This window comes from Lithobates pipiens, unplaced genomic scaffold (assembly GCF_037356315.1).
Source record: "Lithobates pipiens isolate NorthernLeopardFrog02 unplaced genomic scaffold, aLitPip1_a1.2 Scaffold_8, whole genome shotgun sequence".
In the NCBI taxonomy this organism is placed as follows: domain Eukaryota; kingdom Metazoa; phylum Chordata; class Amphibia; order Anura; family Ranidae; genus Lithobates; species Lithobates pipiens.
The window spans coordinates 185954389-185967201 of record NW_027507903.1 but is presented as its reverse complement, the minus strand read 5'-3'; the positions used below and the strand labels follow the sequence as shown (position 1 = coordinate 185967201).

At 40.4% G+C, this 12813-nt stretch overlaps 1 protein-coding gene across 2 annotated transcripts in view; it reads right to left on the bottom strand.

The window, feature by feature from the left end:
- TBC1D22A (TBC1 domain family member 22A) overlaps positions 1-12813 on the bottom strand; it is an 839044-nt gene that overhangs the window by 520870 nt on the left and 305361 nt on the right. The gene's annotated exons all lie outside the window — the stretch shown is intronic.

Genomic DNA, 12813 nt, shown 5'->3' with positions numbered 1-12813 from the left:
TATATGACAACTACACAGGTCCTATAGGATACTTACACTGCAATTTTAATTCTTCATTCTCAGCATTATATTGTGGCCAAGTCAGCTCGATCTTACAAACCGTCGTAGCTATACGTCGGCCCCTTTAACTGGGATAGCAGGCATGGGATTATCGCCGCCCACCAGCGGTCGTGGACACGAGAGGCAGAACAGGGATGTGTGTGTGTGTGTGTGTGTGTGTTTTTGTGTATAAACACACACACATCCTTGTTCTGTGAGGAGAGAGAGATTGTGAGTTCCTACAAAGGTGGGAACCACGAACTCCCATCTCCTTTAGTCGGTCCCATCCCCCACAGTTAGAATACACGCCTAGGGAACACAGTTAACCCATTGATCGCCCCCTAGTGTTAACTCCTTCCCTGCCAGTGAAATTTATACAGTAATCAGTGCATTTCTATAGCACTGATCGCTGTATAGTTATCAATCAACCCAAAAATGGGTCAAAAGTGCCATAATGACGCAGTCGCAATAAAAAAAAAAAACAAAAAAAAAAAAAAAACAAATCACAGATTGCTGCCAATACTAGTAAAAGAAAAAAAACAATTCATAAAAATGCCATAAATCTATCCCCCTATTTTGTAGACGCTATAACTTTTGCGCAAACCAATCAATATGTGCTTTTTGCAATTTTTATTACCAAAAATATGTAGAATACATATCGGCCTCAACTGTGGAAAAAATATGCTTTAAAAAAAAAAGGGGCTATTACAGCAAAAAGTACAAAATATTGTTTGTTTTTTTTCAAAATTTACGCTCTTTTGTTGTTTATAGCGCAAAAAAAATTGAAAACTGCAGAGATGATCAAATACCAGCAAAAGAAAGCACTATTTGTGGGGAAAAAAAATTGTTTGGGTACAGCGTCGCACAACCGTGCAATTGTCAGTTAAAGCGATGCAGTGCTAAATCGCAAAAAATAGCCTGGTCACCGAACAGCCAATTATTTTGGGGCTGAATTGGTTAAATTAGTTTATCCATTTTTAAATGTATACAATATAACCCAAATGAGAGCTTTTTGGTGGTATTTGATCAACCCTGCGGTTTATATTTTTTGCGCTATAAAAAAAAAAAGCAACAATTTTGAAATAAATTCATTATTTTTTATATTTTTTGTTATAATAAATATCCCCCAAAAATATATAAAAAACAAAACTTTACCCCCCCCCCCCCTTAGTTTAGGCCGATATGTATTCTTTCACATATTTTTGGTAAAAAAATATCGCAATAAACATTTATTGGTTTGCGCAAAAGTTAGTGTCCACAAAATAGTGGATAGTTTTATGGCATAATAAATATATATATATATATATATATATATATATATATATTTTTTTTTTTACTAGTCTGTGACATTATGGCGGACACATCGGACAATTTTGACAAATTTTTGGAACCACTGGCATTAATACAGCGATCAATGCTATAAAATTGCATTGATTACTGTAAAAATGTCACCGGCAGTGAGGGGACAGGTTACGTGTGTCCTAGGGGAGTGTTTCTAACTGTCTGGGGGATGGGCTTGTGTGATGTGGACACTGATCGCTGCTCCCGATAACAGGGAGCAGACAATCAGTGTCCTGTCATTAGGCAGAACGAGGAGAAGCCATTTACATCTCCCCTTTCTTGAGCTTCATGATACGATCGCAGGTATCCCCACGGCGATAGAGTCCGCTGGTCCCTCGGGCACGGTCATGGAGCTTGTGGCAGGCACGTGCGCATGTCAGGAATTTTAAAGTAACGTACGGGTACGTTACTTTACCTAGCCGTGTCATTCTGCCGACGTATATATGCCAACAGCGGTTGGCAAGTGGTTAAAGTTGAAGTGTGTAGATATTGTACAATGGTCACCACTGTAGCAGAATAAGATGCACTAGGTGGAAGTTGAAAACCCATATTAAAGTCAGAGAGGTTTTCTTTTATTTGTATTTATTTCATGGTTAAGTTTCATGTCCTGCTAATTAGCAAAGTAAAATAAATATTATTAAACAAAAAATATTCTCCATTGAGTAAAGGCTTGGCTCACATCACCAACAAAATGTAAGGAAGCTTCCAGAGCTTAAATAATATACAGCATTCAGCATAACCAGATAGAAATATTACATGGTGTGACCTTTTATACACACACACACACACACACACACACACACACACACTGCTCTTTGGCATTTCCTATGAAAAAATTGAATTTTATTTCTTTTTATTTTGATCTAATTTTCTTTATTAGAAATGAGGGGTGTTATGTTGTATACATGCCAAAGGCAATTGCACATCTTTGCTACTCATGGGAGCATCTTTCAGAATAATTCCAACTTGAAAGAGCAAACTGTATTTTACTACATTCAATATCAGGAGCAAGAAAAATTAAAAATAACCAGGTGGATACCACAGGGAAGCTTTGAGAGTATGAAAGTATGCTGCTCCATTGAAGTACATTCCTCTGTTCACAATTGCATTAGTTGCAATTAGCTTTCCACTCCTTAATAATTCTTTAATGTTGACACCTGCAGACATTTTTGGCTACAGTTCAACTCCATTTTCTTTCCTGCCATCATTATTCAAAATCTTATTTTCTTTGTGTTCCCCTGATACAATATTTTTTCCAACTTGCTGTTTTAGTTAATGTTCCTGATGATAAACTCCCACTACATTCCACTATCTAGTGCTAATCTTTAGAAACAAATTAAGTTTGCTACTGTTAAAATCTGAGGCAAAGATGACGATGACAAAAATTTCTTACCAATTAATTTAACCATACAATCAACAACGCAATATAATTATTTTTAGATGTAGTTTATAAGGCTTCTACAACTTGGCAAAGATATTACCTGGCTGTTTAACAGATACTGAAGAACAACTTTATTTTTCCTAAAAGTCTACAGTGCAATATTTGTTAGTATTATAATATTTGTTTAAACTTTTTAGTAAAGCAGTACATTTTTTTGTTGTGTATCTTACCTATAATTCCACACCAATACTTCAATAATATTGTTGCTAATCACAGATCATGTACAGTAGTATCAATGAGTTATCTCACTTTTACAAAAATAAAAAAAAATTAAAAAGGTAAACTCTACCGCAACCCCCCCCCCCCCCAACCCTACACGCTGACCAATCAGAAGAGCTTTGAGCTGTCTAAGAAACCATGCATAATGCCAGTTGGGTGGGCACTATGGAAGGTTGGTACAGCGAGCACTGGAAGGGTGGAGAATTTATAGGGCATTCATTTTTTTGTGTAAAGTTGAACACTTTAAAACCACTTTGAAAAATATTTGTAAACAAATATTTTGCAGGCAAAATACAAAAATTAAACCTACGTTACTTCCTGGTTTCCTTGAGGCCAAGGCCTACAGTTGTACCCCAGGAGGTTACATCATCTCGCCTTAAAACTACACATCTCAAAAAATAAAATAAAATAAAAAATAAGCGTCATGTCGCACTTCACATGCAAAAGATCAAGTACATAACATTTGTGCCTCATCTCACAAATGTGCCACATGACTTTACACTCATCTGTTGAAAAATAGAAAGCCTTCCTCCCAGAGCAAAAAGAAGGCAGATAAGTACTTTAAGTTACTTTACTATGTTTAATAAGTGTATTACATTTATGTAAATTACACAGTGGCAAGAAAACATATGCAAATACCTTGGTCACAACAACAATAGATACACACAATGTGCTTAAGCTGATAACACAAACTATTGTAATTTCTTGTGTCTTTATTGAACACCCATTAATTGGAGTCAGTTTGCACATCAGGAGTCTAGTTAATTAAATGAGCTTGGAGATATGTTTTATGCCGCGTACACACGATCAAACAAGCGGTTGGAAAAGTCCGGCAAACTCAAGTCCGCCGGACAATCCCCCCGTGTGTAGCCTCCGGCGCGCCCCCCCCCTTCCCCAAGGCACCCCCATGTTGGGGGCACGTGGCTCGCCCCTCCTTTCCTGGCCGGGGGGGTAGCGTGCTCGGACAAGGGTCTGATGTGGACCTGGGGGGGCCCCCACGCCGATTTTTTTCGGCGTTGGGGTTCCCCTTTAAGTTCATACCAGGCGGCGGGGCCAGCGACGTATCCTTCGCGGGCCCCGCCTACCTGGAGACGCGCTCAAAATGAGCGGACTTTCCTCCGCGTGTGTGGGCGAGTCCGTTCATTTCAAAAGTAGGGCGGATAGTACGGCGGACTTAGTACGCCGTATTAGTCCGCTGAAAAAGTGCCGTGTGTGGGCAAGTAGCCCGTTCGGAAAGTCCGACGGACAGTCTGGCGGGAAGTCCGCTAGATAGACTAAGTACGTCGGACAGACGGCTACGTGTGTGCACGGCTTTAGAGTTACTTTGATTGATAAAAGACACCCAAACATTTTAAGATTACTGTTCATAAGAAACATCAGCAGATATGAACCATGTCTTGCAAAAAATAAGCTTTCTGAAGACATGCAGGGGGGTTTATTTTTCGAAAGACAAACCCACTTTGCCCTACAATTGCAAACTACAAGTGCAAAGTGCAGTTGCTGTAGATCTGAGGGGGACACGCAAGGAAAATAAAAACAGCATTTTAGCTTGCACATGATTGGATAATAAAATCAGCAGAGCTTCCCCTCATTTCAGATCCACCCCTCAGATTTACAGTGATTGCACTTCCAAGTGCAGTTTCAAATGCACTTTGCACTTGTAGGGCAAAGTGGATTTGCCTTTCATAAATAAGCCCCACAGTGCCTTGCAAAAGGATGCACCCCCTTGCCATTTTTCTTGTTTAAGTCTGAATACAGTTTTTCTATTGGATCGAGGTCTGGGCTTTGACTAGGCCATTCCAACACATTTACATGTTTCCCTTTAAACCACTCAAGTGTTTCTTTAGCAGTTTGTTTGGGGTCATTGTCCTTCTGGAAGGTGAACCTCCATCCTAGCCTCAAATCACACACAGAGTGGTACAGGTTTTGCTCAAGATTATCGCTGTATTTTGCACCATCCATCTTTCCCTCAACTCTGACCAGTTTTCCAGTCTCGACTGCTGAAAAACATCCCCATGCTGCCACCACCATGTTTCACTGTGGGGATGGTGTCATTTGGGTGATGTGATGTGTTGGATTTGCACCAGACATAGCGTTTTCTTTGATGGCCAAAAAGTTAAATTTTTGTCTCATCAGACCAGAGCACCTTCCTCCATGCATTTTAAGCACATGCCTTTTCGCAAACTCAAAACGTGCCCATTTTGTTTTTTTGCTGAAAGTAATGGCTTTCTTCTGGCCACTCTGCCACAAAGCCCACCTCTATGGAGTGTACGGTTGGTGTCCTATGTACAGATACTCCAGTCTCTGCTGTGGAACTCTGCAGCTCCTTCAGGGTTACCTTAGGTCTCTGTGATGCCTCTGATTAATGCCCTCCTTGCCCAGCCCTTGAGTTTTGGTGCAGCTATCTCTTGGCAGGTTTGCTGTGGTACCATGTTCTTTCCATTTGGTTATGATAGATTTGATGGTGCTCCTAGGGCTCAAAGATTTGGATCCCTTTTTTAACTTAACCCTGACTTGTACCTCTCAACAACATTGTCCCTTACTTTTTTGGAGAGTTCCTTGGTCTTCATTGCAGTGTTTGGTTAGTGGTGCGTCTTGCTTAGGTGTTGCAGACTCTGAGGCCTTTCAAAAAGGTGCGTATGTAATGACAGATCATGTGACACTTAGATTGCACACAGGTTGCCATCATTTCACCAACTGTGTGACTTCTGAAGGTAATTAGTTGTACCAGAACTTTTTATGGGCTTCATAACAAAGGGGGTGAATCCATACGCACATGCCAGCAATCTTTTTTTTTTTTTTGTATTATTTCTGAAAAATAGTTTTATGTATATATTTTTCTAATTTTATTTCACCAACGTAGACCATTGTGTTCTGATCCATCACACATAATTTAGATTAATAAAACATTGAACTATAGGCTGTAATGTAGCAAAGCAGGTTAAAAGCCAAGGGGTGAATACTTTTGCAAGGCACTGTACAATACAATCAAGATTAGTTGATCTGCATAAAAATGGAAAGGGATACAAAGCAAAGCAATCTCAAAGTGTTTAGGTATCCATGAGTTGACAGTTAAAGAAATTGTATATAAATTGCCACACTTTAGTAAAGTGGATACTCTTCCTAGAAGTGAGCACCCAGCCAAGTTGATTCCCAAGGTACAACACAAAATACCTCAATGGGGTACAGAAGAACCAAGGAGTAATAGCTAAATATTTAAAGAATCCCCAGAACGGATAAAATCCCTGCTCAAGTGTGTAACGTGTAACAGACATACTGTTTGAATAGGCAGGGGTTCCGTGGCAGAACACTACAGAGGAAGCTGCTGCTCTCCAAAAAAAAAAAAAGAAGTTGGAAGATGCAGCGGAAAAATGTCCTAGGCCAGTGATGGCGAACCTTGGCACCCCAGATGTTTTGGAACTACATTTCCCATGATGCTCCACTACACTGCAGAGTGCATGAGCATCATGGGAAATGTAGTTCCAAAACATCTGGAGTGCCAAGGTTCGCCATCACTGTCCTAGGCATTGAAGTTAATCCACCACAGACTGGCTTCATAAAAAGAAAACACACCTCATTAAATGGCCCAGTCAGAGCCAAGACCTTAACCTCATAAAAGATGCCGTGGAATGACCTCAAGAAAGCTGTTCACACCACACATCCAACAAATATATTTTGAGGCAGATTTTTAAGGAGGAATGGTCAAAAATTTCTCCTGAACGCTGTGCAGGTCTGACGTAGAGCTATCAAAAGTGCTAGCTTGAACTCATTGCTGCCAAATGAGGTTTGACCAGAGGAGAGACAGCTGGGACAGTTATGGAGTAATGCATATACTGCTGAGTTAGTCTGAGAGCTAAGAAAATAGAAGCTGCTCTGTAATATGCAATGTTTAAGGTTATTTAGTGATTAGCTAAAGTAGAACAATACAGCCTAGTTTCTTAGCTCATGTTTTTTGTTAGGCTGCAAGACATGTTTGCGGACACAAGGTAAGCAGGGCTAGGTAAGAAAAGCTGGAAGAGTGAACTAAAAGGCTTCAAGTAAAAGGGCCTTATAGCATATATTCAGAAAAAAATTTCAGCCCAGGAGTCATAGTTGCAGTGTATAGCCCACTGTCAGAAGACTGTCAATATCAGCGACAGATCAAAACATGCAGTGGCGGTACAGTGATATACAGTGCCCTCAAAAAGTATTCACACCCCTTCATTTTTTTCACATTTTGTCATGTTACAACCAAAAACATGAATGTATTTTTTAGGGATTTTATGTGATAGACCAACACAAACTGGCACATAATTGTGAAGTGGAAGCAAAAGGATTAATGGTTTTCAACATTTTTTTTTACAAATAAATATGTGAAAAGTGTGGCGTACATTTGTATTCAAGCCCCCTTTACGCTGATACCACTAACTAAAATCTAGTGGAACCAATTTTGCATTCAGAAGTCACCTAATAAATCCACTTGTCTGTAATTTAAACCCAGTAAAAATACAGCTGTTCTGTGAATCTCTCAGATGTTTGTTAGAGAACCTCAGTGAAGAAACAGCATCCTAGGGGCCAAAGAACACACCAGACAGGTCATGGATAAAATTGGAGACGTTTAAAGCAGTGTTCGGTTATAAAAAATAAAAAAAATATTCCAAGCTTTGAACATCTCACGGAGCACTGTTCAATCCATAATCTGAAAAAGTAAAGAGTATGGCACAACTGCAAACCTACCAAGACATGGCCGTCCACCTAAACTGACATGATGGGCAAGGAGAACATTAATCACAGAAGCAACTAAGAGGCCCATGGTAACTCTGGAGGAGCTGCATAGATCCACAGCTCAGGTGGTAGAATCTGTCCACAGCCCAACTATTAGTCATGCACTCCACAAATCTGACCTTTATGGAAGAGTGGCAAGAAGAAAGCCATTGTTGAAAGAAAGCCATAAGAAGTCCTGTTTGCAATTCTTGAGAATCCATGTGGGGGGCAGAGCAAACATATGAAAGAAGGTGTTCTGTTAAGATGAGACAAAAATGTAACTTTTTGGCCTAAAAGCGATATGTGTGGCGGAAAACTAACACTGAAAATCCCCCTGAACACACCCTCCCCACATGGTGGTGGCAGCATCATGTTGTGGGGATATGCTTTTCTTCAGCAGGGACAGGGAAGCTGGTCAGGGTGGCAAGATGGATGGAGCCAAATACAGGGCAATCTTAGAAGAAAACCTGTTAGAGTCTGCAAAAGACTTGAGACTGGGGCGCATGTAAACCTTGCGGCAGTACAATGACCCTAAACATACAGCCAGGGCTATAATGGAATGGTTTAGATCAGGAGTCTCCAAACTTTATTAACAAAGGGCCAGTTTATTGTTCTTCAGACTTAAGGGGAGGCTGGACTGTGGCCAGTGGGAGTAAAAAAGACTGCAAAAATGATGTCCCATCATTGGTGTTCGTGAGAGGATTGGTACCGCATTGATGGTATCAGCGGGAGGAAAAGCGCCCCATCTTTAGTGTTAGCGAGAGTAATAATGTTCTATAATTTATATCAGTGGGAAGAATTGCCCCCCAATATTGGTGTTAGTCAAGGGAATGGTGCATCATCTTTGGTGTCAGGGGGAAGAATAGTGCCCCAAGGGCCAGATAAAGGTAAGCAAAGGGCTGTATTTGGACCGCAGGTCGCAGTTTGGAGACCACTGGTCTAGATCGAAGCATATTTAAATGTTGAAATGGCACAGTCAAAGTTCAGACCAATTTAGAATCTGTGGCAATACTTGAAAATTTCTGTTCACAGGCGCTCTCCGTCCTCACAGAGCTTGAGTTATTTTGCAAAGAAGAATGGGCAAAAATGGCACTCTCTAGATGTGCAAAGCTGGTAGAGACATAACCCAAAAGACTTGCAGCTGTAATTGCAGAGAAAGGCAATTCTAAAAAGTATTGACTCGAGGGGGCTGAATACAAATGCACGTCATACTTTTCACGTTTATAAAAAATTTTGAAAACCACTTATTTTCCTTCCACTTCCCAATTATGTGCCATTTTGTGATGCGCGATCACATAAAATACAGTCACGGCTGTAATATGACAATGTATGGAAAATGTCAAGGAGTATGAATACTTTTTCAAGGCACCGTACACACAAATTTTAGCAGTGCTTGTGTACACCCCTGTATGCACGGTCTTGAAAGCAGACAGGGATTTATGTCGTACCTGTGACTACTAGGCAGAGAATTACAACCAAATGCATACTTGCATTGCCCTCTTGATGCCACGTGGATTAAATGTTTCTTTGGCCAGTGTAAGGCAGGCGATAAACGGTCCGAGATGGTTTCCTGAAAACACAGGTTGCAGGGGGGGAAAAAAAATGTACGATTCTGCAATCAACACAAACAGTGCTGACAGGGGAATCCCTCCAGCCGAGCAATTGTTTGCGCCCGGAGGGGGAAGCCAGTGATTGCTGGCAGCTACAGCATCCAACAGAGATAATCAGAAGTGAATCCGGCAGGCTGGTTGTATCCAAAGTTGAGCAAACTGGCCGAGATTCGAACAGTTTATGGCCAGCCTAACTCTGCAACAGAGTGCAGATTGGAGACATGGGCGGCAGGACAGGTAAGCATTGTAAATCTTCTTTTCAAGTTGCTTTTTATTTACTTTTTTAGAGTCATTTTAACACAACTGGTACCTTGTTAATACAGTCACTGCATGACACTGCGGTCTCAATTACAAAATGTAAAACTATTTAAAAAGCACTTTCTATATAGTACTACAACAGGCAATTACCCCAAAAGTAAATTAATAAGACTGCTTTCTGTCAAGAAAGCCCAACAAGATTTAACCAATCTAGAAATGTTCTACTTCTTACAGAAATATCTAATATTTACTGAATACAAAACACATATTTGAAAATAGTATTTTGCTCTAAATACATGCAAAACAAAAAAGCAATCAAGTTCAAATTAAATACAAACAATGTAAGTGACTAAAATTGCTTGACAGGGCTCTAATTTATCAACATGATAAACAATATTTTTTTTTCTTTCCTTTACTGTCATTCAAACTTTAATTTACACTATGATAATTGGAACATGTTAAAAAAGAACTGCATCGCTGAGATCCATCCAATAGTAAATTGTATGCATTATTGCTCCTCTTAGTCCCTCGGGAGCCTTAGCTCTTGCTTCCCTTGCCAATGTTACACTAATTATGACTCTTGGATCACTTCAATATGTCTACGCTGCATGCTAAAACATATCATGGAATTCAGTTTAGCGTTAAGTAAAAAGACTACCACTTTTGCCTTGATTCTTTAACCTCTTCTCACCTGGCCTATTGTAAAATTAAGGCCGGGGCGAGAGCACTGTTGTTCTGGGAGGATGTCATATGGTGTCCTCCCAAGATTGGGCCGCGCTCAGGTGTGATCTGTCGCCCTCCATTGTCCGCCGTGGATGTGATCTCTTACCTAGTGTGGTTGACTTAATAGTGCTCAGAAGCATCGCTACCACTTTATCTGAGAGACCTAGTGTGGTCAGTTTGAAATAGTAAAGCAGGGAGACTGGCAGGATCACCAGGTATTTCACACAAAGGAAGCAATACAAAGATAACAGGATACCCTATGTGCTAAGTACGTGGTAAACAGATACATATTAAGAATATGAAATGTTGGGGGTAACATTCTTTCAATTAACAGTCTGCCTAGAGTTTTCTTGGACGCTTGTTTACCTTTTTGTATGCCAGCGTACAGGACAATGAAATATGAAATGTTGGGGTAACATTCTTTCAAATATCAGTCTTTACTGTTTAAAATGGATAGTTTTACACTAAAGTAATTGTACTGTCTATTTTTTTTTTTATTAAAATAATAAACAGGTGTATACATACCTGCTTTGTGCAATGGTACAGCACAGCACCACCACAATCCTCCTTTTTTGGGTTCCCATACTGGGGATTTTGAATCCTCCTCTATTGTGTCTGCTCCCATAGCAAGCCACTAGTTATATGGGCATGAGTTTGGGCTTACTTCCGAGGCAGGCTGTGTGTATGTCCATAAACACATACAGTGTGGATCAGCCACAACCCTCACTCACTGGATTTGACTGACAGCAGCAGAAGCTAATGGCTCCCACTGTTCTCAGCAAAGCCTGAGAGACCAGGAAGAGAAGGGAACAAGCCAGGCACAGCACTGGATCAATACAGGAGCCAGGTAAGTGTTAGTGAAGGGGGTAGGAGGAACAAACAGTGGAAGTTTTTTTTTTTACCTTAACCACTTAAGCGCCGGAAGGTTTTACACCCTTCATGATACCCTTCAAGGGCATTCTTTTTACTAATCAGCACAGAGTTTTTTTTTGATTGGCGAATGTGTGGTCATAAAAGTAAATTTAAAAGGTCATCTGCGCTTGGAAAACTAAAGCAGCAGCCAATGACTACAACCTTGATACTAGGCGCAATAGCATGGGAAAAAAACAAAAGTTCAGCGCTAAGCATATGCTGTGTACATAAATTAAATAACCGTGACAAATGAAGCAATATATATGTGAATCAGAAATTATTATAAATCAAAAATAGTCCATAAAAAGAAGACAGACCCAGAAATGAATCCCTGCTCAAAAAGGATGGTGATAGACCAACAGTGACACCCACATTAAAATAACACTGGTGGCTCACCAGAGTGCCAGCAATCTCCCTTATTCAGGGGGGATCAATATGGGCGTGGTTTATGCTTTAAATCCAATCACTTTAGCTCAAATAGCGTTAGGCATGGTTTCAAACAAACAGCATCCAGGTAGACAGTAGTCAGATTCTCAAAACGAATATGGCAGAACATTGGTTGTGCATGCTCAGTAGCACGCAGCTCAATCTGGCGCATTTCATAAGAAATTACGTCATCAGGGGTATGTACACATGCTCTGGGCCACACAAATATATTTTGCATCAATCAAAAAGCAATCCTATTGGCCGACCTAACCAGAATGCCTATGTGATAATTAGGCTATTCATGGTCAATCAGTAACATTGCCATGCCTTAAGAGTACCATTTTGTTAGCGAAAATACAATAAACGGTTGCATGAGAAAACACTAAATCTAAGGCAATGGATACAATCTCTACTGAAGAAATCATATCCCCTAGTGGTTAGGATGTGTCTCACAACTAAAAAAAATATTACAACAGAAAAAAAAATGGTATCTAATGCATAAAACAAAAAAAAAAAAAGGGACTATTGTTTATAAAACAGTTGATGTCCCACTCCATGTTCAAGCCATGGGGGACATGCATACCCAATTTCTAAATCCAGCTGGTCTCAGCCCTTAAAAATGTTCCTTTTGCCATTACTGCCTCGCCAATGTGGGATGTACTTTTCTAGGGTTAAAAATGTAGTGCCTCTGGGATCCTTATGTCTGAGAGTATATTGTTTAGACACAATATGTTTATCATACCCTCTTTTTATATTTGCTATGTATTTTTCCAGTCTGATAGTAAAGATTATCCTAGGGTCTTCCAAGGCCACCCTTGAGAGATGGAGCTCCTCCTCCAACCATACGTTAAGGGTAAACTCACCCCTGAAGCCCAGAAGCTCACACAGTGCCCTCCCTGCTGGTCATGAGACGCATGCTCTGGCTTAACCCTTACGGGATGGAGCCTCCAGAGGTCCCTCCGGCAACATGTTTCATCCGGACAGAGGAAGCATTAAGACTGACTAGGGACAGCCATTTAAGAAATTAGTAGCAATGTGTTTCCTGCATGTGAGGAGGAGCTCCATCTCTCAAGGCCTGACCTGGAAGACAACTGTGGAAAA